Raw genomic sequence first — 26,138 nt, 5'->3', positions numbered from 1 at the left:
TTACATTAATTTAACAATGCTATTTCCTACAAAAATATTAATTATTCTTAGTACACGTAACACAACATAAACAATACAGTACCTACCTATCTTGAAAGTTTTAAATAAGAACTTGTGTCAATTTAATTGGGGTCGATTTTTAGACCTCGTCGAACCCCAAAATCAGTTTTCGTTTATGTCGACCCCTAGGAAACCGATATCGACCCCAAGTGGTCGATATCGACCACTTTGGGAATCCCTGGTCTAAAGCGTCCTCATTCAGTGATGCACTACTCGCAGCCATGCAACTGTGATCGTAAATGGATCCAAATCAGCAGCTAAAGAAGTCTGGTCACAGGTAAACTATTTCTATTCTGACAGTAGCAGCTGTCGTTACTTAGTGCAGCTACGTCTCAACCAACTGAACACCTGTAGGATGTTTCCCGGTGATCTAGAATCATGAAATTTGTTAAGAAGTAAGATTTCACAGTAAACGTAGTGGAAAAAATCGGAAAACTGTTAATCAGTGATTATATAACATCAAAAAATAGTTTTCTGCAATAACAAACTCACACTGCTTTCGTAATCTATCAAAAATTTTAGGAACTACAACAGGGATTTCGATCTGGTTTTCAGTAAGACGTAGAGTGATTCACAAGAAGGCTTTGTGTATGTAATTAACAAATACTTGGTGCTAATTAGCTGAAGTCCGCGCTCGTGGTCTCGCGGTAGCGTTCTCGCTTCCCGAGCACGGGGTCCCGGGTTCGATTCCCAGCTGGGACAGAACTTTTCATCTGCCCCGAGATGACTGGGTGTTGTTGTGACGTATTCATCATCTTCACTCATCCCCATTACGGTCGGGGAAAGGCAACGGCAAACCACGGTCTCCCGCATCGTTCCCCTCCATCACGCGTCCGGCCATCCTGATTTAGTATTTCCGTGATTTCCCTAAACCACTCCAGGCAAATGCCGGAATGATTCCTTCCCCAATCCGATGAGACCGATGACCTCGCTGTCTGGTCTCCTCCCCCAAAAACCACCCAACAACCCTACCCTACGCTCCGTCTAGAAGCATGGGACTTCATTTCCATTTTTCAGTTAGCTGAACTACGATTAAAGGAATTGCTCTGCTGGTGTGAAAACTTTTTTTTTTTTTTTGCCATGTAGTGATGACAGGCATAATGCTCCAACACATTCCCATACAGTCTGTGCTAACGACACATCCAGTACCTGTAATGCTTCAAAGCAGACTATTACTCTTAAGTAACGCACGACTGCAATTCCATTGTTTAGAATGAGGTTCCAACGTCCCAGAAAATACCCATTGAATTGGTCCGAGTAGCGGTTTGACATTTGTGTAATAACAATACCCCTATGGCAGGCTGTAACGTTGCTTCTCTGAAGACTTCCGTCAAATACTCGGATCATGTTGTCACAAAAGGCATGACCGCAGATAAAGTCAAAGCATCCACACTTGTCACTTAGAAAAGAATTTTAATCTAATTCAGAAACTAATGAAACAATGAAATGAGAAATTGAGAAGTCACACAAAAAATCGATATCGATGACGGGGTAAAATCGTTGAGATTGTCGATTCTCTGTGTGGATGAATTATCTGTTTACATGATTAAGTGTGTATATTGCCCTCAGTGTGCGAGTCCTACTCACATTATTCCGAATTTTATTTTCGGTAATCTCTAATTCCTTGTCTACTTATTGTTTTTATGTCAAGCTGTTGTCTCATATCTTCACATCACATTCTGACTCTTAGCTGTAATCCAGAAAGTGACCACAGAAACCTAATCTCAGCTGCTTCAAATGTCCGTTCGTCTCCTTTTCTTAGGAGTCATTTTTCACTGACATAAATGACAGGAGGCTTGGCTACCATCTCTTTCCTCATAGGTCTACCAAGATACTCCTACACCTTTATACAAACATTTATGGTACTGTATTCCTGTATATTTTGCACCACATCTGAATCAGCTATGAACGTGGAACTTCTGTCCAGAGATACGTAAAGGAATTTACATTTTACCTGTTCCATTATTTTCCTGTATAGCACTATTTTGGCTCTTCTGGTGTTGAGACAGAACCATTTAATAAATTTGCTATCCAGATTAGTCATATCTTCTTGTAAAGTGCATTCACTATCTTCCAGAAGAGCTTGGCTGCCTGCAAATAAAACATAGTTATGAAATTAATTTTTCCCTGAAACGTCCGTTTTCTGGAGGATTTTAGAACTTCATTTATCTCGAACCACACTCTTCTCTTAGTCTCTGGTTTACAGTCCCAATTCATATTCGTTTAGTGTTATCGTATAGCGCTTTAATGGCATTCAACCAATTTAGGTGTACATTGTGTTCTGTGAGTGAATCATACAATTTCATTCTGAGTACCTAATCGTAGGCCTCATCTTACACTAGGAAGAGCATAAATAGTGCCTCGCTGAATTCTCTTCTCGCTTCTGTCAGTCTTTCGAAACAAATGTATCGACCCTTATGTTGGATGATAAGGAGGTGTCCACTAAGCCGCTTAGTGTCCCTTCAATGATAGACGAATAGGCCTTGTAAGCAGAATTTAAAATGGATATATTCGTTTAATTTGAGCATTCTCTTTTATCTCCTTTCCTAAGTATATTTGTAATTCTATATGTGTTTCAATTCTCTGGAACTTTTCCCATGCCCGAAATATTGTTCTGCAACGGCACAAATAACTTTTTCCAGTTTGTATTGTCATATTTAGAAAATTCTACGTTTTTCCATCTACTCCTGTAGCCTTTCTTTTCGTAGTCCCTTGTATTATACTTTCAAATTCTGTCATTGTCATTGAATTGTATTCTCCAACACTCACTGTGTTCCTGAGGTTGGGCTCATCTTCCTGGACTAATTGCTACTTGTAATACTTCAGCCATTTCTTCTAATATCATATATATCTTTGCTTTCTCCTTGATTTCTTAATATGCTGAATCAAACTTTTTGTGTTCCAGTTAAAGAATTTTCTCTTCTTTTAACAGTTCTGTACAGTATCCCTCTATGATTGTCTAACAATTTTTTGAAGTAAAGCTCTTTAATTTTTATACAGAGTCTACTTTAATCCCAATAATCCTAATCATATAGTTTCTTTTTGCCATTACACGATGCTTGTGTTTCATCATTCCACAATCTCAAACGATGTGGTTTACGTCGATTTTGGGTTCCAAGCTTTTCCTTAGTGGTCTTGATTAAAATTCCCTTTAACTCATTTCAGTAATTTTGTACAGTGAAGAGCCAAAGAAACTGGTACACCTGCCTAATATCGTGTAGCGCCCCTCGATCACGCATACGTCGTGCAACGCGACGAGGCGTGGACTCGACTAATGTCTGAAGTAGTGCTGGAGGGAATTGACGCCATGAATCCCGCAGAGTTGCCCACAAATTCGTAATCGTATGAAGGGATGGAGGTCTCTTCCGAACAGCGCGTTGCCAGGCATCTCAGATATGCTCAATAATGTTCTTGTCTGGGAAGTTTGGTGGCCACGTTTGCAAGGAAGAAAGTCATCTTTCATAAAGAATACACGCTATGCTCGCCCACACACAAGTGTCGTTGACATGGCAACAACACAAGAACTAAGACACGAATTGTTGCCACACCTATCTTATTCGCCTCATTTGGTTCCACCTGCCTTCCACCCGTTCCCCGTATTAAAATGTATCCATGTTGGACGGATATTCTATTCAAATGGCTATTTTGAAGAAAGAATCAAATTTTCAAGACGGGACAAGGCATTGGATCATCGCTAGGCCAAGTGCATTAGTGTACAGGGAGAATAAACTTTATTAGAGCCATCATTCTCCTGACCTATTTGACGCGGCACGTCACCAATTTCTCTTCTGCTCCAACTTCTCATCACAGAGTAGCACTTGCTAACTATGTTGTCAATTATTTGCCGGATGTCTTTCAATATGTCTTTCTCTACAGTTTTTACTCTCTGCAGCTCCCTCTTCTACCGTGGAAGTTATTCCATTATGTCTTAACGCATGACTGTTCACTCTAACAGTCATTGTTTTCCACATTTTGCCTTCCGTGGCGATTCAGCAGAGAACCTGCTCACTCGTTATCTTATCAGTTCACCAAATTTTCAACTTTCGTCTTTAGCACCACATCTCGAATGCTTCGATTCTCTTCTACTCCAGGTTTTCCACAATCGATGATTCATTACCACACAAAACTGTGCTCTAGGCGTACAATCTTAGAAATTCCCTCGCCAGGCTAAGGCCTATCTTTGATGCTAGTAGACTTCTCTATGCCCAGGAAATCAGTTTTTGACAGTGTTAGTGTGCCTTTTGTGTCTTCCTTGCTTGCTTCGTTCGCAATGGTTTATTGTGATGCCTAGTTAGCACAGTTCCTTAACTTCATCTCCTTCGTAATCACTAATTTTGATGTTAAGTTTCTAGCTATTCTCATTTCTGCTACTTCCCTTAACTTTCCCCTTTCTTCGGCTTACTCTCGAACCCTATTCTTTACTCATGAGGCTGTTCATTCAATTCAACAGATCCATCAATCTTCTTCACAAACACTAAAAGTAGCGATTTCATCAGCCAGTCTCATCATTAATACCCCTTCACAATAAAAATTCAAAAATTTTCACTTATGTTAGTCGTTTCTTTCTATTACATCCCACGAAATATTCAAATTTCCAAAACTAAACTGAGCAGGTCATAAGCTCCACCCTTGTGAAAGTCCTGTGTTTGCTGAAATTCATTCATTCCTTTTAATTCCCACATCCGTGGTCAAATTAGTATTTCTATACAGATTCCTTATTACTAAAATCGGCTTTGGTGAATAGCCTTCATTTTCTAATATTTACCATAATTATGTGTGATACATCTGATCAAAAGCCTTATAAGAATCCATAAAAGCAAGATTTTCCAGAGTCTTTTCTCTTATTTCTTCCATTATTTGTCTGGCGAAAAAGACATTTCCCTGGAGCAATCTGCTTTTCGTAGATTAATTTTGCTCTCCTCCTAGCAGATAGTCTGAAATTATTTTTTAATCTGTTGCATATTATTTTAAAACAGTTTCTACATCCCTATTCATGACACTAATTTCCCTACAGCTTTCTGGTTTTCCCGATCCCCTCTTTTCAACAGATTTTCAACTAGAACTGTTGAGCGAGAGGGAGATATATGGATATTTTCTCAGCGTTTATTGACAGTACATAAAATTCCTTACCTATATATTATACCACTGTCTGTACTCAATCTATGTAATCCAGTGGCTTTCCGGTTTTGGTAAAGGTCTTCATAACATATGATAATGTACGGAAAGTTCCGTTTGAGAATAACAAGTTATTTAGGAATAAAGTTGGTTGGTTGTTTTGGGGAAGCAGACCAGACAGCGAGGTCATCGGTCTCATCGGATTAGGGAAGGATGGGGAAGGAAATCGGCCGTGCCCTTTCAGAGGAACCATCCCGGCATTTACCTGGAGTGATTTAGGGAAATCACGGAAAACCTAAATCAGGATGGCCGGACGCGGGATTGAACCGACGTCCTCCCGAACGCGAGTCCAGTGTCTAACCACTGCGCCACCTCGCTCGGTAGGAATAAAGCAGACGACTCACCGAAAGGCAGTAGTGCTGTGTCCTCGACAAATATACAAACAAAAGGTAGAGAGCTTTGCTAGCTTTCGGAATGAAATTCCTTTCTGAAGCTGTAGGAAAAACTTGCTCACAAATACACACACACACACACACACACACACACACACTCACACGCACATACACTCACTCTCACGCACACGCATGTCTCCCTACATTGCGCTCAGTGAGTGCGTGTGCGCCTTTTTGTGTGCATGTTTCTCCTACAGCTTGAGAAAGGAACCCCATTCCGGCAGCTAGCAAAACAAATCTCTGTTCATTTGGTTTTTGTACCTGTCGGCGACACTTCTGGCTTTCGGTGAGGCGTCTCCTTTAATCCGAAAAAATTATTCATATTGTATCTACTTTTTGTAAAAATATAGATTCTACATCTGAAACTTGAATTCCATGGGAGCTGTCTATTTCTGTTTCATTCACCAACTGTGTGAATGAAACGTTATGTTGGTAAATGTAAAAAAGTGGATCAACTTTCGTGCATTTCTGTATCGCGGTGCTTTCCGATTGATCAACTTTTATGGTACCACACTTTTAAAAAGTAGATCTATTTCTGTTGTGTCTAGTTATCTCTAACTCTGAAACAACTTTTTGCTGATTAAATGTATCCATTTCCCACCACTCGTATTTATACTAGAGACATGCCTTACAATTTCATTCTCAGCGCTGGAGTGGCCACAAGGACGTACGTATGCTGGGTGTTGTGAGTGCCTACTGCCAGGACATGTGTAACCGTCATGTTACGCGGCAAGGAGTTTCCGCGAGGACGTCACCTACAGTCGCTGCTAATTAGCACCCGACACGCATGCCGCTTTGCGCAGCACACGCATGAACGCGACGCACGCACACAACAAGCCCCTCCGTCACTTGGGACAACCAGCTGCCGCACTGCCTCTACCGTTGTGACATATTGTGCTGAACCCCATCTCAGCTATCGGCGTATCAGTGGTGTTTGTGAGGTACTGTTGACGTACACTGTCACATGTGTTACTAGATTACGAGCTATTCTAACGACGTCAGACCTCCAGTGTCCACAAAATATTTCAAGAGCAAGCCTGTTATCGCAGCTCCTATGGGAAATGTCTTTCGTTTTAACGCACTGTCCTTGTGGCATGATTTTCTAATACACAATACTGCTTTGAGCTGAACTACGTGAATCATCTTAAGTGTCTCTTGACGGCAATTACAGGAGTTCTTTTCCCTCGTCCATTGGAGAAGTGGCTGTTTTCATTCATCTTTTCACTCGCTTTCCGGTTTAATTACTGCCTATTAAGGTTCCCGTGTACTGTGGTTTCGTTTCCTTACCTTTTGCATTCCTATTTTTCTACTGGTAATGTTCCACGATTAATTCTATGTTGATATTAAGTCTACATTATACTCTGTCTTTCCATCACAGTGGATATGTTTGGTTCATTTGTGATATTGATATACACTACTGGCCATTAAAATTGTTACACCAAGAAGAAATGCAGATGATAAACGGGTATTCATTGTACAAATATATTATACTAGAACTGACATGTGATGTCGTTTTCACGCATTTTGGATGCATAGTTCCTGAGAAATCATTACCCAGAACAACCACCTCTGGCAGTAATAACGACCCTGATACGCCTGGGCGTTGAGTGAAACAGAGCTTGGATGGCGTGTACAGGAACAGCTGGTCATGCAGCTTCAACACGATACCACAGTTCATCAGGAGTAGTGACTGACGTATTGTGACGAGCCAGTTGCTCGGCCACCATTGACCAGACGTTTTCATTTGGTGAGAGATCTGGAGAATGTGCTCGCCGGAGCAGCACTCGAACATTTTCTGTATCGAGAAAGGCCTGTACAAGACCTGCAACATGCGGCCGTGCATTATCCTGCTGAAATGTGGGGTTTCGCAGGGACCTGATGAAGGGTAGAACCACGTGTCGTAACACATCTGAAATGTAACGTCCACTGTTCAATGTGCCGTCAATGCGAACAAGAGGTAACCGAGACGTGTAACCAGTGGCAACCCATACCATCACGCCCGGTGATACGCCAGTATGGCGATGGCGAATACACGCTTCCAATGAGCGTTCATCGCAATGTCGCCTAACACAGATGCGACCATCATGATGCTGTAAACAGAACCTGGATTCATCCGAAAACATTACGTTTTGCCATTCGTGCACCCAGGTTCGTCGTTGAGTACACCATCGCAGGCGCTCCTGTCTCTGTAGCAGTGTCAAGGGCAACCGCAGCCATGGTCTCCGACCTGATAGTCCATGCTGCTCCAAACGTCGTCGAACTGTTCGTGCAGATGGTTGTTGTTTTGCAAACGTCCCCATCTGGTGACTCTTGGATCGAGACGTGGCTACACGATCCGTTACAGCCATGCGGATAAGATGCCTGTAATCTCGACTGCTAGTGATACGAGGCCGTTGGGATCCTGCATGGCGTTCCGTATTACCCTCCTGAAGCCACCGATTCCATATTCTGCTAACAGTCATTGGATCCTGACCAACGCGAGACCGCAATCGCGATAGGCTACAATCCGACCTTTATCAAAGTCGGAAACGTGATGGTACGCATTTTTCCTCCTTACACGAGGCATCACAATAACGTTTCACGAGGCAACGCCGGTCTTCTGCTGTTTGTGTATGAGAAATCGGTTGTAAACTTTCCTCATGTCAGCACGTTGTAGATGTCGCCACCGGCGCCAACCGTGTGTGAATGCTCTGAAAAACTAATCATTTGCATATCACGGCATCTTCTTCCTGTCGGTTAAATTTCGCGTCTGTAGCACGTTATCTTCGTGGTGTAGCAATTTTAAAGGGCAGTAGTGTATATGTTCTGACTCTGTTCTCTTATATCTCCTAGCGCTTCTTGGAAACCTCATTTAGAAACTCGGCATTTGCATTTTCACATATAGTTCACCACATTACCCCCTTATAATACTTTTATGAAATAATAACGTTAACGCTGTTATAAACCTCTAATCCCCTCTGTGTGAAATTCTCGTTTATCACATATCTGATGATTTTACTCCGGAAAAATTACTACAGTATCCTATTAATTTGAAAATATCAGGAGGTGTAACACAGCCATTGCACTTGAAGAGTCTTACTAGCTCTATTAATCTACTGTTGATGACAGTAGTGTCGGATATGAAGAACTGGAGGCTCGACAACCACTCGACAAATTTCCACCCACACAGCCTTTCACAAAACAGTTAATGATTTTGTTGGAGCATTATATCATGAAATGGGAAACAAAGTCCAGAAGTCATCAATGGTCTTATTCACAAGAGTCATCACAGGTGGAATCCATTTTGAGCTCGTCAGTAACATATGCACTGATAGATTTTTATGGCACTGTATCGCTTTGAAGGATATGGAATTCTATCAGTCACTTTCTATTCAGTGTTCTAACATCCCATACAGCAAACCCAGAACTATCTCAGTTCTCCAAAATAATGCAGAGCGTTGGAATACACTACCTATGTGCCCATTATGGCTTAACCTGGTGTACATATCATCGAGAGTGGGTAGGTGAAGGAATACTAGTGTTTGTCGTCCCATCGACAAGGGGGACATAAGAGTTGGAGCACAAGCTTGGATTAATATAGGTTGGGGAAAACCTAAATCAGAATGGCCGGAGTCCAGAGTGCTGAACACTGCGCTATCTCGTTCGCTACGAGCGGCTTGGTGGGGAGTCCAGTGGGAACTTATGACAGTTCCGCGAAGCGTTACTTCAGCAGGTCTCGCGGGTGAGTAAAGAGACGCTGAACACCGAAAGTCTGGCCTCCTACTTACACAAGAACGTGGGATCTCGTAAGAGACCATGGCTCTGCTTTTTACACCATGAAAGTGACCCCCTTATAGCAAATCACACACATAAGTTAATAAATATAATCTGACTGAAATCATCTACGTTCTTTACTGTGCAGTAACTTTCTAAAATTACAACGGATTAATAAAGAAGGGGTTTAACCAAAGGCAACCAAGATAAAATTGAAATCCTCGCTGTAGTTACTAACAGTTCAGATGAAGAAATGGCATCTTGTAAATGGTGCTAGTGGGAGGCAAATGTTTTTGCAGAGTTAGAGTGATAACAGAAATTATCTCAGTGTCTCAGTCCCCATTGGCTCGTGTCTCGATTTTCACAGCTAGGAAGAACATCACATACGTAAAGGGAAACGCCTACATTTCAGGTAAAATGAGTGTGTCGAATTAGCCTTTAGTTATCCCTGAAGATGTAAACCTCCAACCCAGGCATACTAAAATAGCGTTAATGAATATATTTGTAAACTCTCTGGACAGACAAGGACAAGCTTTTGAATATCTGAGGACAAAGTTCGCCCTATATCTACTGTGCATAGGTTAAAGAGGGAGTATTTATTTACCGTCCAATACGACAGCTTATGTAAGATCCATATATCAGCAACTCTATAAGTACCACAGTTAGATTTACTTCATGTCCATCTTGACTTGTTTCCCTCAGAACGTGGGGGATACAAATGCTTAATACGTTCAAAGAATGGTTCAAATGGCTCTGAGCACTATGGGACTTAACATCTGTGGTCATCAGTCCCCTAGAACTTAGAACTACGTAAACCTAACTAACCTAGGGACATCTCACACATCCATGCCCGAGGCAGGAATCGAACCTGCGACCGTAGCGGTCACGCGGTTGCAGACTGTAGCGCCTAGAACCGCACGGCCACACCACCTGGCTGCTGAATACGAAAAACGGTTTCACAAGGACATTGTAGTAACGACATAGCGGTGTACAGGACTCAGGAGCTGAAGCGTGCAGAAGAATAGAGTTGAATACAAAATGTTCTTCTAAACTTATCCTTGTGTGAAATATTTGTATTTCCAAGATTTCAAAATTTTATACGGCATTGGTCTCAAATTTGTGCTTTTGTTAAACTTAAGCGACAGGAAATTTTTATTTTAAAATCATTTTTCACCATAACCATCACAAATGGGAAACCATAATATTATCCAGAGGGCAGACAAAACTTTAAAATGTATTGTGCAGTGCTAGCAGCGTCTATTCAACTATCTCAGGTATACAACATACACGTTGTTAGTTACTTGTTGGCAGCAGAACGCAGTTCAGCGCGTCGACTTCTCGGGTACGTCTGTCTGTACGGTCGTCAAATCGGACCGATATAGGGGTGCCTTCCCATGATGTTTAAACTCTGAACGCGGTCGCCGAAGCCGCGTGCGACTTCAGCTCGTTCCAGCAATCTGATTTAACCACGAACTCGTGTTCTCCCTCGTCGTCTTTGCTGGTAACAAGTATTGATTGATGCTTTTGTTTCGCGTGCAAGGTGGAAGCGTTTTGTCCGGCACACATCGCTGTAAATGGCGTGATCCATGTAGCTGTAGCTCGTATGAATGAGCTCCACAACACTGCTAGTTCTAATAGATCGTCTTCATTTCGAGTGGCTATTCATATGGAAATTTCGCGTGCTAAATGTGAAGCTTTGTTCGCCATCGTATTTCCTTTTTAGCACGTCGTGGTCCAAAACTGTTTTAATCCCCTCACCTACCATCGGGCCTCACAGGCATCGGTTATGTTTACTGTCTTCTCTCTATTAGTAACTGCACATTTTATCTTAATGAAATTCTATGATTTTTCCTAATTTCTCAAGTTAACCATAATTTAGGAGAAACATTTTAAAAATTCGTCTATGGCTTTGTGTTAAAGTGTTGTTGCACGTTTCCTCCCGTACATTCCCAGCAGTTCCTTGAGGCTGGAAGCTATTTTTCAACAACTAGATATACGTCTGTACAAGGTCTATTACAGTACGTCACTTACCACTGTTGACTCGTGCCGTTATTCTCTCAGTGTTCAACAGCCCTTCTTTGGTAAGCACATGATTATAATGTTGCTTTATTTCGTAACTGTTGTCTGTTCTACAAAATGTCAGGAAGCAGCAGTCGGCCTAGACGGACGCAGAAACTGGGAAGTAACCGATTTTGTGACTTTTACAAATTCCTAACAAGGACAGAATTGTATTATTACATCTGTGTGCTTTGATAGTTTAGTTTCTGGTGTTTCTGCGTGTTAATTTAATATGTAATAGCCACAGTTCTCACGTTTTCGTTTGCGTCGGAAACTAAACCGTGTTTGTGGCATATTACAAGTTCCAAATCATGGGCGAATTATTTGGTCTCACCTGAATGTTTTTCTGTAGTTAGGTATTTGAATCTCTGCATATTAATCTAATTTATTAGACACATTTTCTCCATTTTGTTAGCGTCTACAGTAGAGTTCCATAGCGCATGCTGTTGGTACGTTTATTTGGGTAGTGTATTTTTAAATGGTCTTTAGCATGGATAGGAATTGTGATTGTTGTGTGCGGGTGCGAGCCGAATTTGTGACACTTCGCTCTCATCTCCAGGCTGTGATGGCTTCGGTTACACAACAGGGTTCCCCTCTGTTGTGGGGCGGACGTGGTGATTCAACGGAGTCCAGCACGTCCGAGTCCTCCGATCCGTCATCACTGGTGGCCTGCCCAGTTACTGCTCGCACTGACGTTGCCCCTCACCTGTAGTCGAGTGGGGGGTCGCCTCAGATCGTGGCGGGCCGTAAAAGACTACCCAAGGGGCCGCACGTAAGGCCTACCCAGTTTGTCTGACAGACAGTTTCCAGTTGCTGTCTGTAGCTGTCGCTCAGACAGGACCAGTCGCCTTTCCTGTTTCAGAGGAAACCACTCAGCCTGCAAGATCTGGGCCATCACAGAGGGTGGGATTATTGACAGATGAGAGCTTCATGTAAGGCGCGTTATTGGGGCCCTTAGGAACATGGCTGCCATGAAGGGGATGGAGGCTAATGTGCACTCATTGTGCATACCAGGTTGAGTCATTCCAGACGTAGATCGGGACTTCCGGATGCCAGGAAGAGCACAGGGTGCCGCTATCTGCATATAGTACCAACGACGTGTGTCAATTTGGAACGGAAGAGATTCTTTCTGGTTTGGAGGTCATCCACATGAGTGCTAAAAGAAATCCGTTGAACTTCGGTTACACGATAAATCAGTAAAATCTAAAGGTCTTAAATTCAACTAACCTAGGAATTACAACTATGGATAACTTAAAATGGAAGGAACACATTGAAAATGTTGTGGGGAAGGGTAACCAATGACTGTGTTTTATTGGAATGACACTTAAAAATGTAACAGATCTACTGCCTACACTACGATTGTCGGTCCTCTTTTAGAATACTGCTGCGCAGTGTGGGATCCTTACCAGATAGAACCGACGAAGTACACCAAAGAGGTTCAAAGAAGGGCAGCACGTATCATATAATCGCGAAATAGGGGAGAGGGTGATACTGAAAGGATACACGATTTGGGGTGGACGTCATTAAAACAAAGGCGTTTTTCGTTGCGGCGGAATCTTCTCACCACATATCAGTCACCAACTTTCTCCTCCGAATGCGAAAATATTTTATTCGCGCCGACCTACGTAGGGAGAAACGATCACCATAATAAAATAAGCGACTACAGATCTCGCAAGGAAAGATAAAGTTGTTCATTTTTCATGGCGCTGTTCATAATTGGAATAATAGAGAAATGTTAAGGTGGTTCGATGAAGCCTCTGCCAGACACTTAAATGTGATTTGTAGGGTATCCATGTAGATGTAGATGTAAATTATGGAGAAGAGGACTATCGGATGAGGATATAAGGAAATTGTCAGTGCAGTCTTCCGATTCTGAAAACCCAGCCAGTGAATGTGAATCTTTCAGTGATGACGATAATGAGATATATATCGCTAAAAACTCACAACTGAACGGAGATGAATATAATGAAGAAGCCCTTTACGAAGGTGGAGAAGAACAATTTTGTGTAAATTCTGTTGAGTATGACTTACTGTTTTCTCGTAATGGGAATGAAATATGCGCTACAGCTCCTCAAGACAGAATTCTTGGTAGTCGGAGCAAAAGGTACGTATGTATTGAAAGAAGATCTGGGACCCACAAGTTATTGGATTAGGAACTGTGTCTTTCGTGTACCCCTCACTGCTAAAAGTATGTATTAGGACCAACAAGGATGGTCAACTCGCTTAAAAGAATGGGTGGATTTAGATAAGCATGAAATGAAGATGTTTCTTGGTGTTTTGATCCTGATGGGTGTCTACAAGCCATGTAACGAAGATATTGGACAGCTTTGTTGTGTTGAGAATGGCCGACCACTGTTCAACGAAATTATGCCTCGCACAAGCTTCCATGCTATTCTAAAGGTGTTACGCTTTGACAACGGAGCAGCCCGATGTGAGCATAGGTCAAGTGGCGAACTCGAACCAATCAGAGAACTTTTTGAGATGTGCGAACTAACGCTTAGGGATGCCTACATTCTGGGCAGTTTGTGACAGTGAAACTAGATACTACTGGAAGGTGAAAGTGTGTTTGCGGAAGGTGGAAGAAAACAGAGCCAAGCGACTCGGAGAGAAAGTTGTGAAGACCCCAGTGACTAAGCTTAAGCGTCTGGACGTAATGTCATCAGTGATAATTTTCCTACATCTCTCGATTTAGCTTGTAATTTTTTGGAAAAAGATTTGTCACTAGTCGTTACTGCCTGCCTATTTTGCTACACCTAAAGACCGTTAAGTATACTCTACGCTATTTGGTTGTTAACCAGATCTGATGATAGTCTCTTATGTTCCTAAGGAGAATATAGTTGTTACCGTCCTTAGCTCCCTTAATGACCAACCAAGTGTGTCATCACCACGATAAGGAAGTCTAAACTTACACTGAAGAGCCAAAGAAACTGGTACACCTGCCTAATATCGTGTACGGCCCTGTGAGCACGCGGAAGTGCAGCAGCATGAGATGGCATGAACTCTACTAATGTCTGAAGCAGTGCTGGAGAGAACTGATACCACGAAACGTGCAGGGCTGTCCATAAATCCGTAAGAGTACGAGGGGGTGGAGATCTCATCCGACCCCGCATCTCGTGGTCGTGCGGTAGCGTTCTCGCTTCCCACGCCCGGGTTCCCGGGTTCGATTCCCGGCGGGGTCAGGGATTTTCTCTGCCTCGTGATGGCTGGGTGTTGTGTGATGTCCTTAGGTTAGTTAGGTTTAAGTAGTTCTAAGTTCTAGGGGACTGATGACCATAGATGTTAAGTCCCATAGTGCTCAGAGCCATTTGAACCATTTGAAGCATCTCATCTGAACAGCACGTTACAAGCCATCCCAGATATAATGTTCATGTCTGGGGAAAACGATGGCGAGCGGAAGTGTTTTAACTCAGAGGAATGTTCGTGGAGGCACTCTGTAGCAATTCTAGACCTGTGGGGTGTCGCATTGTCCCGTTGCAATTGCCAGTCGGAATGCACAATTGACATGAATGGATGCAGGTGATCAAACATGACGCTTACGTATGTGCAACCCTATCAGAGTCGTATTTACACGTATCAGGGGTCCCATATCACTGCAACTCCACACGTCGCACAGCATTACAGAGCCTCCACCAGCTTGAACAGTCCCCTGCCGACATGCAGGGTCCACAGATTTATGAGGCTGGCTCCATACCCGTACACGTTCATCCGCTTGATACCAATTGAAACGAGGCTCATCGGGCCAGGCAACATGTTTTCAGTCATCAACAGCCAAATGTCGGTGTCGGAGGGCTCAGGAGATGCGTAAAGTTTGTTGCGTCGTGAGGTCATCAAGTGAACACAGCTGGACCTTCGGATCCGAAAGCCCGTATCGATAATGTTCCGTTGAATGGTTCGTACGCTGACACTTGTTGATGGTCCAGCATTAAAATCTGTAGCAATTTGCGGAAGAGCTGCATTTCCGTCACGGTGAACGACTCTCTTCAGTCGTTGTTGGTCCCGTTCATGCAGGATGTTTTTCCGGCAGCAGCGGTGTCGAAGATTTGATGTTTCACCGGATTCCTGATATCCACGGTACAGTCGTGAAATGGTCGTGCGGGAAAATGCCCAATTCAACGCTACCTCGGAGATCTGTATCCATCGCTCGTGATCCGACTGTAATACCACCATTAATTTAATTAAACCTTGATAACTTTCCATTGTAGCAGCAAAAATCGATCTAACAACTACTCCAGACGTTTGCTGCCTTATATAGTTGTTGCCAATCGCCGCGCTGCATTCTGCCTGTTTACATATCTCTGTATTGGAAAACGCATGCCTATACCAGTTTCTTTGGCTCATAAGTGTATAATGACATACAGTGACACAAAGGGCGGTGTTGATACCATGGAGCAGAAGATGCGATGCTATCGTGTGAAAAGAAAGACAGGGCGCTAGCCATTGATGATCAAGGCAACATGAACGATATAAGGGTAACGAATGTGTGCATAATTTGGATGATGCTGGCTACCACTAGAAATATGAGACGTCGGACTTCCGTCATCAAATTGGGAAACCAACTAGGAGGGGAGAAGAAGTCAATGAATTCATTAGTAGCACCGGATTCAGGAAGGGCAGTGAAGTCGCCAGCTAAGAAAAAGAGAAGATGCGCATATTGTGTAGAGAAGAAAATATCAAATTACATGTAACAAGTGCAGCAAACGTGTATGGTCTGAACATTCTGCTATTGTCTGTAGACCGTGCGCTAATTTGCAATAAGAATAAAAGCTACCAGTGAAAGTATGAACACTGTGTTTTTTAAAACGTAAACTTTGAATAAATAAAAATATGTTAAAAGTATTTATACATCAAACGCTGAGAGGGCCCACTGGTAGCCAACATTATATAGATTTTCTGGTACGCAGTGGTTTAATGATATTCAGCTCTTTCACCTTTAAATGATGTTTTATGTACTGAGGAGTATTGATGGTGAGTTTCAAAATGGTTCAAATGGCTCTGAGCACTATGAGACTTAACATCTGAAGTCATAAGTCTCCTAGAACTTAAAACTACTTAAACCTGACTAACCTAAGGACATCCCACACATCCATGCCCGAGGCAGGATTCGAACCTGCGACCGTAGCGGTCGCGCGGTTCCACACTGAAGCGCCTAGAACCGCTCGGCCACATAGGGCCGGCGATGGTGAGTTCCTAAGGTACTAAGGCGAAGTGAAACTATAGAAACTGAAATAAAGGACAAAATGTCGAATGTGAGTATGAGGGCAATTTTCATCAGGGCCTGGATTGGATTATGAGGAGCTGGAGATACTACGACGATGGCAGAAGTAGAGTGGATATTAAATGCTCTCAGGCTGTAGTAAGAAAATCGTTTCTGAAAAAGGCAGACTTAGTAACATGTAATACAAATTCATATTATTCAAAATCTTTTAGGAGGGTATTTGTATGGACTGTAGCATTGTACGGAATTTAGGCGCGGACGAGAGGAAGTTCAGACAAGTACAAATTTTTTTGCTACACAAGATGGGTAGATAGAACAAATACCAAGGAGGCACTGTAGTGAAATAAGGGATTGGTTGATAGGTCACATAAAGGAATAGTTAGAAATAGAGGTCAGTGTATGTATGTGTGTACGTGTGTGAGTGTGGGGGGGGGGGGGGGATGGGAGCGGGGGATATGGGTGAATCTTGCAGACGGCACGTATGTAGTAAGAATACACTGCGATAGATGTTCATAGATGAAGCGTAGAATAGAAGGCTGCATCATTTCAGTCTCCGCACTACAATGAAAAAAATATATACATATTTAAACATTGAGTGTTACTTTGAAAACAAAATTGCATTAAAGACACTTTTCAAATTAGAGTTCATCGCAATTAAATCGACAAGAATAAGTCACCTTCATTAAATACGTTCTTCATCTTTCGCCTATGAAATCAGTGTATAAACGAACATGACCTGTCCCTGATTTTATGAACCTTTATGATATAGCAGAAATACTTGTCTAGACAAAACGATTTTTGTAGACTACTTGACAGAAACATGGAATTACTCTAATAAATTCCGTCAGCTTTTATTTCATTATCAGGCTTCTGGCTCAGAATGAAAGTGGTATCCCTGGTACACGGAAATTCTTTTAAACTTCGTTTCCTTATTCTCATGAAATACTTGTTCCTTACCCATGCATAATCCCTGTATGTGTTTCGGAATAACAGAGACTACATTAGCTTCTGGTTAGTGCCGTATTGCCCACTTGCTGGGAGCACTCAGACAACTTCCTGTTTAACTCCGAGGCACTCGTCGCCCCTCCACACGCTTGGCTTGTCCGTGCTTAAAGCCGGAAGACCATTACGAGCACCTGCTGCACGCGATCATAGCCGGGATGGCGCAGCGGCGAATCGCGACTGCATCCCGGTGGTAGCGAGCAGCTGCTACCGTACTAGACGACTCTCTAAGGACTAGGTTAATGAAGTCACGTGCTGAAGCGATGGCCCACAACGACAGACTGCAGCGAGATTACTCTGCTAATTATCCACTCCGTATCTGCCGGTGGACCTCTGATGGTGCAACGAACCTTTTACACATCCTCACACGTGTTTGTGTAATGAGACACTTCTGAATATTTCCAGGTGCAGGTGAATTGAGCTAATGATTCTCAAGCATCCATTAGTTTGAAGTGATACAGATAATGTTAATACGCAATATTTAACTGTACTTCAAAATATCGACTTTGATTTTGACGTGACATATCCAAAGACTGGCAATCCACAAGCAATCCAAAATAGACATTTTACTGTACTCCCATTTCACCCTTCCTAGATTGCAGCTGAAGTGTGTGGGACTCGTACAAATTAGGAAAAACTAGAGATGTTTAACGTAAACAAAGAAATCGGAAAAATGCGCGTAGGACTCGCGGCTACAGCGTTCGGTACAAATTTAATTATGTATGCAGATAATAATTACAAATTTGTGTTACTCGGTGCCCTGGTACAAGTCTTTATATTGAACGAAATTTGGGTGACTTGCGTGTCGGTAGTCTACCCAAGGTACCCAACCAGGGAAAGGGGACCTAAAGTTTAACGTGCAATCCAAACCACGACTTGTTTGTGGCGACTCCCCACATCTTTGAGAAGTGAAGACTAAGTTAAGACCAAGACTGTAAAATCCGTAGATAATTGAGATACAGTCCTACGGTCTCTAAGTTTCCAAGCATGCCCTTTATCGTTAGACCATCACATCGATGTACAAGTACATAATCTATAGGTTTTGATGAGTGTGTTAGCCAATATCAGAATTGTGGCATGTAAGGCCATATCCTTTAATTGCATTCACTTAGCATCTTAAATTTTTTACACCGCCAAGGTGCAGTAAAACTTTGCATTATAGCCAAAGGTCCTTAGAAATTAAGATAGAACATGAATTTAAACTTGATATCTCAAGGTGTTCTTAAAAAAAAGAGATTTCAACAGGCGGGAAGTCAGACAAACAGACTGACGGACAATAATGTGGTCCCATAACGATTCCGTTTTCACCGATTGCGATACAAAACGCTAAAGAGGCGAGCAAGACTGTTCACAGCTTAGTATTAACCACGGGAGAGCATCGGGGAGACACTGAAGGAACTCAACTAACGAACGATTGAAGACAGACGCAAACTACCTTCTGGAATCACCATGTTCCACGGTGCAATTACTGCTTCATTAAATTTTGCGCATGTGGTCGAATAAATTCCGCTTCTTCTAACACTTCGGCCATATAAAGTCCGGCAACCTTCAGAGTGCGCCGAAAGACTGACGGTACATCCACTGGCCCAGCTTTTTAAAAGCGCGGACTGCACCACTGTGATTGCGGCCACTAACACGTGAGCGCCGACGATCTTGATCGGCTGCCAAGAAGTACGCATCTGCAAGATTTGAATCTGAGTGGGCATGGTCGATTCACGACAGAAAGTCGATACCTCATTCTAAGCAACGTCTTTGCAAAGTTCATTATAGAAATCGCCGGATTTCATGACTTTTACAAGCTGCAACCGCAGGATCTACTAATCAAAATGTTAGACGAACGATTTCAGCCATTTCTTCGAGCACCACGTCCCAAAAGAAGTCGCCGCTAGACTGTACAGTATATATTGAGCGATGTTCCAGTGCTTTGCCACAGACGATTTATTGGACTGAATAGCATGCGTCCTTACAGTGTCCCGTGCATCTTTCGTGGAATCTACGAGTCGTCTTTCCGAGGTATGAAGGATAACACTCGCGGTGGACCGAATAATCCTCAGCTTTTACGAAAATCATATCATTCTTAACGGAACGCAAAACGGATAGTGTCCTCCATGGAGGTTGGAAAAGAGTGCTAACTAAGGATCAGGATGTTTTGGTTCAGTGTAAAATAATTAAATTTTGTGGCATGTAGTATAAAAGAAGCCGACGAATATGGAAATATAATTGCCTGCGGACATCTGCCAACATACTTTCCAGACAACGAGTAGTCTCGGAACATTGATTCACAAATCACACGTCACTGCTGACGAGAGAATTCTACCGGATGAGCTCTTACATTGAGAGAGAGCTTCTGAAACGAAGGGGTACTCTCCACATTCAAAGGCATTACGACTGAAAGCAAAGGTGTACCTGAAAATGCGGAAGAACACATAGAAATATTGAAACTCATCTCTTCCCTGCCATATGGGGAAGCCTATCGTCAAAAATATGACTGATCCTCAATTAGCACAAGTTTTTTTGGCCCTTTGTTGTGTCCATAGTTCCGCGTAGTCAGCGTGTACACCACTTTCCCACAAGAGCGCGTCCTGCTAAGCACGACAGCACAGGCGCAGCGCTCGTCCGGCTCTGCACTACGAGATGGCGCTGCCTTAGAGACGGACCAAATTCTGCTTCCGCCGATCCACGTATTAATATGTAACACAGCCAATGAGATTGGTGCTAATGTAGAACCTTTTCTCCTCACAGATCACACTCGCGCAGTGATACATAAATGCGCGAGGATTATAACAAGTGTACAGACCTCCGAATAGTCAGTCTACATTCGTCTGCACCAGTCTGTACCAGTCTGCATTAGTCTGTACCCATCTGTACGAGTTCTACATTTGTCTGTACCCGTCTATAGTCAAGTTTCAGTCTGTGCTTAATAAGATGACCATATTCCTGTACATGGCCATGAAGATAAATGTATAGACATTTTTGTCAAGTATCAGAGATATATGTGAGAGTAGGATTAACGTACAATTACCAAAGGAACTTCAGATCGTCAGTTGTAAATAGCATCCAGAACCAAGTTAAGCAATTTTCATGCTTGTTATTATTTTAATAAATGTGTGTGAAAATTAAAAAAGTTCTGTTTAAAGTTGATCACCGTCAATCTGCTACTCTAAGCGTGCAAGTGGCATTTCTATCATCTGACCTAACGGCAGAAGATAAACACGCCACGATAAGACCACGAGACATATCGCTGACACTCGCCTACTTCGTTAGAGCGACAAGTAAAATAATCCGATGGTGTGTGTACTGAAGGTCTTACAGTACGCACACCACACCCTTCATTGCAGACAGCAGGACACTTGGGTTCCGTTAATGATGATTGGATTCCCCCGGAGGCTTGGGTTTACGAAGTCCTCGGTGACTATCGATTTTCAAATATCGAATAGACGACACGTAAAGCCCGCGATAGACGTGTGGAACACCGAAGGTACACCAGGTTCTTACAGCCATACACACTGAACCGCCAAACAAAATGGTATAGGTATGCGTATTGAAATACAGAGATATACTTACACGCAGAATACAGCACTGCAGTCTCCGACGCCTATATAAGACAACAAGTGTCTAGCGCTGTTGTTGTTTAGGTTACTTCTGCTTGATTGGCTGATTATTAAAATTTAAGTGAGTTTGAACAGGTGTTATAGTCGGCATACGAGCGGTGGGAACACCATCGCAGAGGTAGCGATGAAGTGGGGATTTCCGCGTGCAACCATTTCACGATTGTACTGTGAATATCAGAAGTCTGGTAAAATATCAAATCTCCGACATCGCTGCAGCCGGAAAAAGATTCTGCATAAACGGGGCCAACAACGACTGAAGATAATCGTTCAGCGTGTTAGAAGAGCAACTCTTCCGAAAATTGCTGCAGATATCAGTTCTGGGCCATCAACAAGAGTCGAAATGCGAACCATTCAACGAAACATCATCGATATGGGCATTCGGAGCCCAAGGTCCCCTTGTGTATCCTCCATGACCGCACGACACAAATCTTTACGCCTCGCCTCGGCCCATCAACACGGACATTCACCTGTTGATGACTGAAAACATGTTGCGCGCTCGGACGAGTCTCGTTTCAAATTGTATCGAGCGGATGGACATGTACGGTATGCAGAAATTCTGGAATCCGTGGACACTGCATGTCAACAGGGGACTATTCAAGCTGATGGAGGCTCAGTCATGGTGTGGTGTGTGGTGGGAGTGATATGGGACCCTTCATACGTCTAGATAGGACTCCATAAAGGTAACACGTTCATAAGCATCGTGTCCGATCACCTGCGTATATTCATGTCCATTGTGCATTCCGACGGAGTTGGGCAGTCCCAAAGGGACACTGCGACACCCCACACGCCCAGAATTGGTACAGAGTTGTTCCAGAAACAATCCTCTGAGTTTAAACACTTCTACTGGCAACGAAAGTCCCCAGACTTGAACGTTATTGAGAATACCTCAGATGCCTTGCCACCTGCTGTTCAGAAGAGACCTCTACCCCTTCGTAATCCTAGGGATTTATGGACCACCCTGCAGGATTTATGTATGGTTTCGGTTCCCTCTAGCACTACTTCAGACATTAGTTGAGTCAATGCCACGTGGTTTTGCGGCACTTCTGCTTGCTCGCTGGGGCCCTACACTATATTAGACAGGTATACCAGTTTATTTGGCTCTTCATTGTATATCGGCTGTGGCAGAGCATTGGATTACCACTCGTCAATCTACACCACGTCAAAATGTCGAAATTCTAGCGTGTACTTAATATTTTTTGGAACTCAGTGACGGACGAAGGAGGTGAAATTCGTTGGGCGAATAATGTAACTGACAGAGGGAAAGGATTCATCCTGGGCAAGTCATGGGGTGCTTGCCATAATAACGTTGCGAAGGCGACATCACTGTATAAGCCCACAATGATTAATCGCCTTATTGTCATGGATCAACCACGTAGCGACATATTCACGTCTTACGTGTGTGTACTGCACCTGGTCCATGGTCCATGGTTCATGGTCCTTGTGCATCTGTGCTATAAATGTCCATGGGACTTGTGCATCTGTGGTCACGTGTGTGTGGTGTAGCCCGCCGGATTAGGAGCACGAAGCGAGTGCTGTGTTATCAGACTGTCTACATCTACATCTACATCTACATCTATACTCCGCGAGCCACCTTACGGTGTGTGGCGGAGGGTACTTATTGTACCACTATCTGATCCCCCCTTCCCTGTTCCATTCACGAATTGTGCGTGGGAAGAACGACTGCTTGTAAGTCTCCGTATTTGCTCTAATTTCTCGGATCTTTTCGTTGTGATCATTACGCGAGATATATGTGGGCGGTAGTAATATGTTGCCCATCTCTTCCCGGAATGTGCTCTCTCGTAATTTCGATAATAAACCTCTCCGTATTGCGTAACGCCTTTCTTGAAGTGTCCGCCACTGGAGCTTGTTCAGCATCTCAGTAACGCTCTCGCGCTGACTAAATGTCCCCATGACGAATCGCGCTGCTTTTCGCTGGATCATGTCTATCTCTTCTATTAATCCAACCTGGTAAGGGTCCCATACTGATGAGCAATACTCAAGAATCGGACGAACAAGCGTTTTGTAAGCTACTTCTTTCGTCGATGAGTCACATTTTCTTAGAATTCTTCCTATGAATCTCAACCTGGCGCCTGCTTTTCCCACTATTTGTTTTATGTGATCATTCCACTTCAGATCGCTCCGGATAGTAACTCCTAAGTATTTTACGGTCGTTACCGCTTCCAATGATTTACCACCTATGGCATAATCGTACTGGAATGGATTTCTGCCCCTATGTATGCGCATTATATTACATTTATCTACGTTTAGGGAAAGCTGCCAGCTGTCGCACCATGCATTAATCCTCTGCAGGTCCTCCTGGAGTACGTACGAGTATTCTGATGTTGCTACTTTCTTGTAGACAACCGTGTCATCTGCAAATAGCCTCACGGAGCTACCGATGTTGTCAACTAAGTCATTTATGTATATTGTAAACAATAAAGGTCCTATCACGCTTCCCTGCGGTACTCCCGAAATTACCTCTACATCTGCAGATTTTGAGCCGTTAAGAATGACATGTTGTGTTCTTTCTTCTAGGAAATCCTGAATCCAATCACAAGCCTGGTCCGATATTCCGTAAGCTCGTATTTTTTTCACTAAACGTAAGTGCGGAACCGTATCAAATGCCTTCCTGAAGTCCAGGAATACGGCATCAATCTGCTCGCCAGTGTCTACGGCACTGTGAATTTCTTGGGCAAATAGGGCGAGCTGAGTTTCACATGATCTCTGTTTGCGGAATCCATGTTGGTTATGATGAAGGAGATTTGTATTATCTAAGAACGTCATAGTACGAGAGGTGGCCTAAAGATTGCGAATGGTATGTTAGAAGAAATGAAATTTCTGTGGCAGCAGACGCGATGCTGACGGAATGTCCGTGGGAGACTGGCGATTTAGAGCTCTGGCGACCCCTGGGCTCCAAATGCGTCTTCCATTACTCCGTGTGGAGATGGTAGAGTGGTATTCAACTCACTGCCTTCAGACAGCAGTTTGACGGTGGCTGGCGCTGAGGCACTATGTCCCTCTACGAGCACAGCAGACATGGACAGCAAGTTGGTGGAGCTGTTGGACTACGTGACGCGAGGAACTTGGTGCCGGAAGCCGCAGTCACAATCAAGTCTCGCGTCCATGGCAGCTGCCAGCAGTGCCCAGCCATCTCACGGCACCGCATCGCTCCTGGCATCGTGGTGGTGCACCTGTACTCGGGCAATGAACAATTACCTCTGCCTCTAAATCCAGCCACATTTATATGGCTCTGAGGCGCATTTATTTCACTGAAATTTGGCCCATAGCCATCTCGCCCATACGAGAGATCTGCCTGACGTGGTGGAATTGACGTGAATGCTATAGCCATTATTACTGCTATACGATGCAGTTTCATACAGAACACGACTAGACACATTTCACAATCCCATTATATGTATGTTATTCTGACCCACGTTACCACACTTAAGGCAATCATCTTGCAGGTACTACAGCATGAGTTCCTCGTGATTCTCTCACTAATTCTTATCACTTTTGCTAAAATTATTTTTCTTGAAGAGTGGTTAGCGACACTGTACTGCAGCTCTCCATGGAGGATGCGTGGCCCCCTGGATCTTACTTCAACCAGGTTTTCTGCTAAGGTTATTTGCCCTCTTAATACCTAAAGAAACGTAATTACCACCAGGCCAATTATTTCCATTTACCACAATTACCATATTAATCCCGAAGCTAGCAGTCTGTTCTCAATGCGAACTCAATTCATCCCTGGACCAGGTGTCTGAATGGCTTTTCGTGTCGCATATGTAAAGGCTGTCTTACATGCTCCAACAGTTGTTCTGTTGCGATTTGCCGCTCCTGAGTAGCTATAATGTGAATCACTAATGGTCCAGGCTGGGTTCTAAAGTGTCGTTAAGAAAGGTACGATTCCATTTGAAAAACATCTACAGAGGTTCATCAGGTCAGTACTGTTGTGGCTGTGTAAAATTCGACAAAGATACTCCCGTCATTGTGGATGGTAAATGGAACACAGAACTTGTAAGAACGCACTTAGTCCCAGTGATCAACAACCTACCGCCTATAAACTCTCAAAATCCTGCTCCTATGCTCATTGCAACCAGTTGTGCCAATTTTGCCTTATTGTAAGTAGAGTATATCCAATGTAAATTTGATCTCGATATTAGATGGATCACCTCTTTCTGGTATGATTGTCCCTCCGCTCTACCCCTGAACAATTGCATGATACTTGTACTGCCGCCTGTTTCAACCTCTCGCATCAGGCATATGATGAGGATCACGCTCTGTCAATTCTGAAACTCGCCTCGCTTGTTAACACTTATTGACCGCTGTCTTCCGTCACCAGCGACACCCTTCCTTCTCTCACTTGCACAAGCCTTCCAGCTGTCACCAATTTTACCGGATTGGTGTGCGCCGAGCAACACCTGAATAACGCATGCTCGCTCGATACAGATATCCTTACTGATACTTACAGCCGTATATTATTGGTCGTCACATCCACTGCAGCGCAATGGTAGTAGATCCGCAGGTTTGCCTGTCTGGCTCTCCTACCAACTGTAATTCTGCTGATAATTCTCCTTGTACCTTCCTTACAGAGCCACACGAGCCTTAACTGCCCATGAAGGACCTGATGAACGGCTTCCAAAAATTCTATATTTCTACTCTGGCATCCGAAATGCTATTCTACAGAGATTGCAATAGTGTTGTCAGCCTTCTCCTCTCAACCCGAACCTACACTTGTGCTTGTACAGCTTCCAAATCACGGTTCAAAGTACTTGCTGCACCCACGGCGTAATCCATAACTTACTTGGTAAGCTGCTGAAGCATTCGTGTTTTGTTCAAGAAACCACTCTCTACATTCACGATCTGCGCTGAATG

The sequence above is a fragment of the Schistocerca americana genome, chromosome 4, assembly GCF_021461395.2.
Source record: "Schistocerca americana isolate TAMUIC-IGC-003095 chromosome 4, iqSchAmer2.1, whole genome shotgun sequence".
Taxonomy (NCBI): domain Eukaryota; kingdom Metazoa; phylum Arthropoda; class Insecta; order Orthoptera; family Acrididae; genus Schistocerca; species Schistocerca americana.
This window is presented reverse-complemented; position numbering follows the sequence as displayed.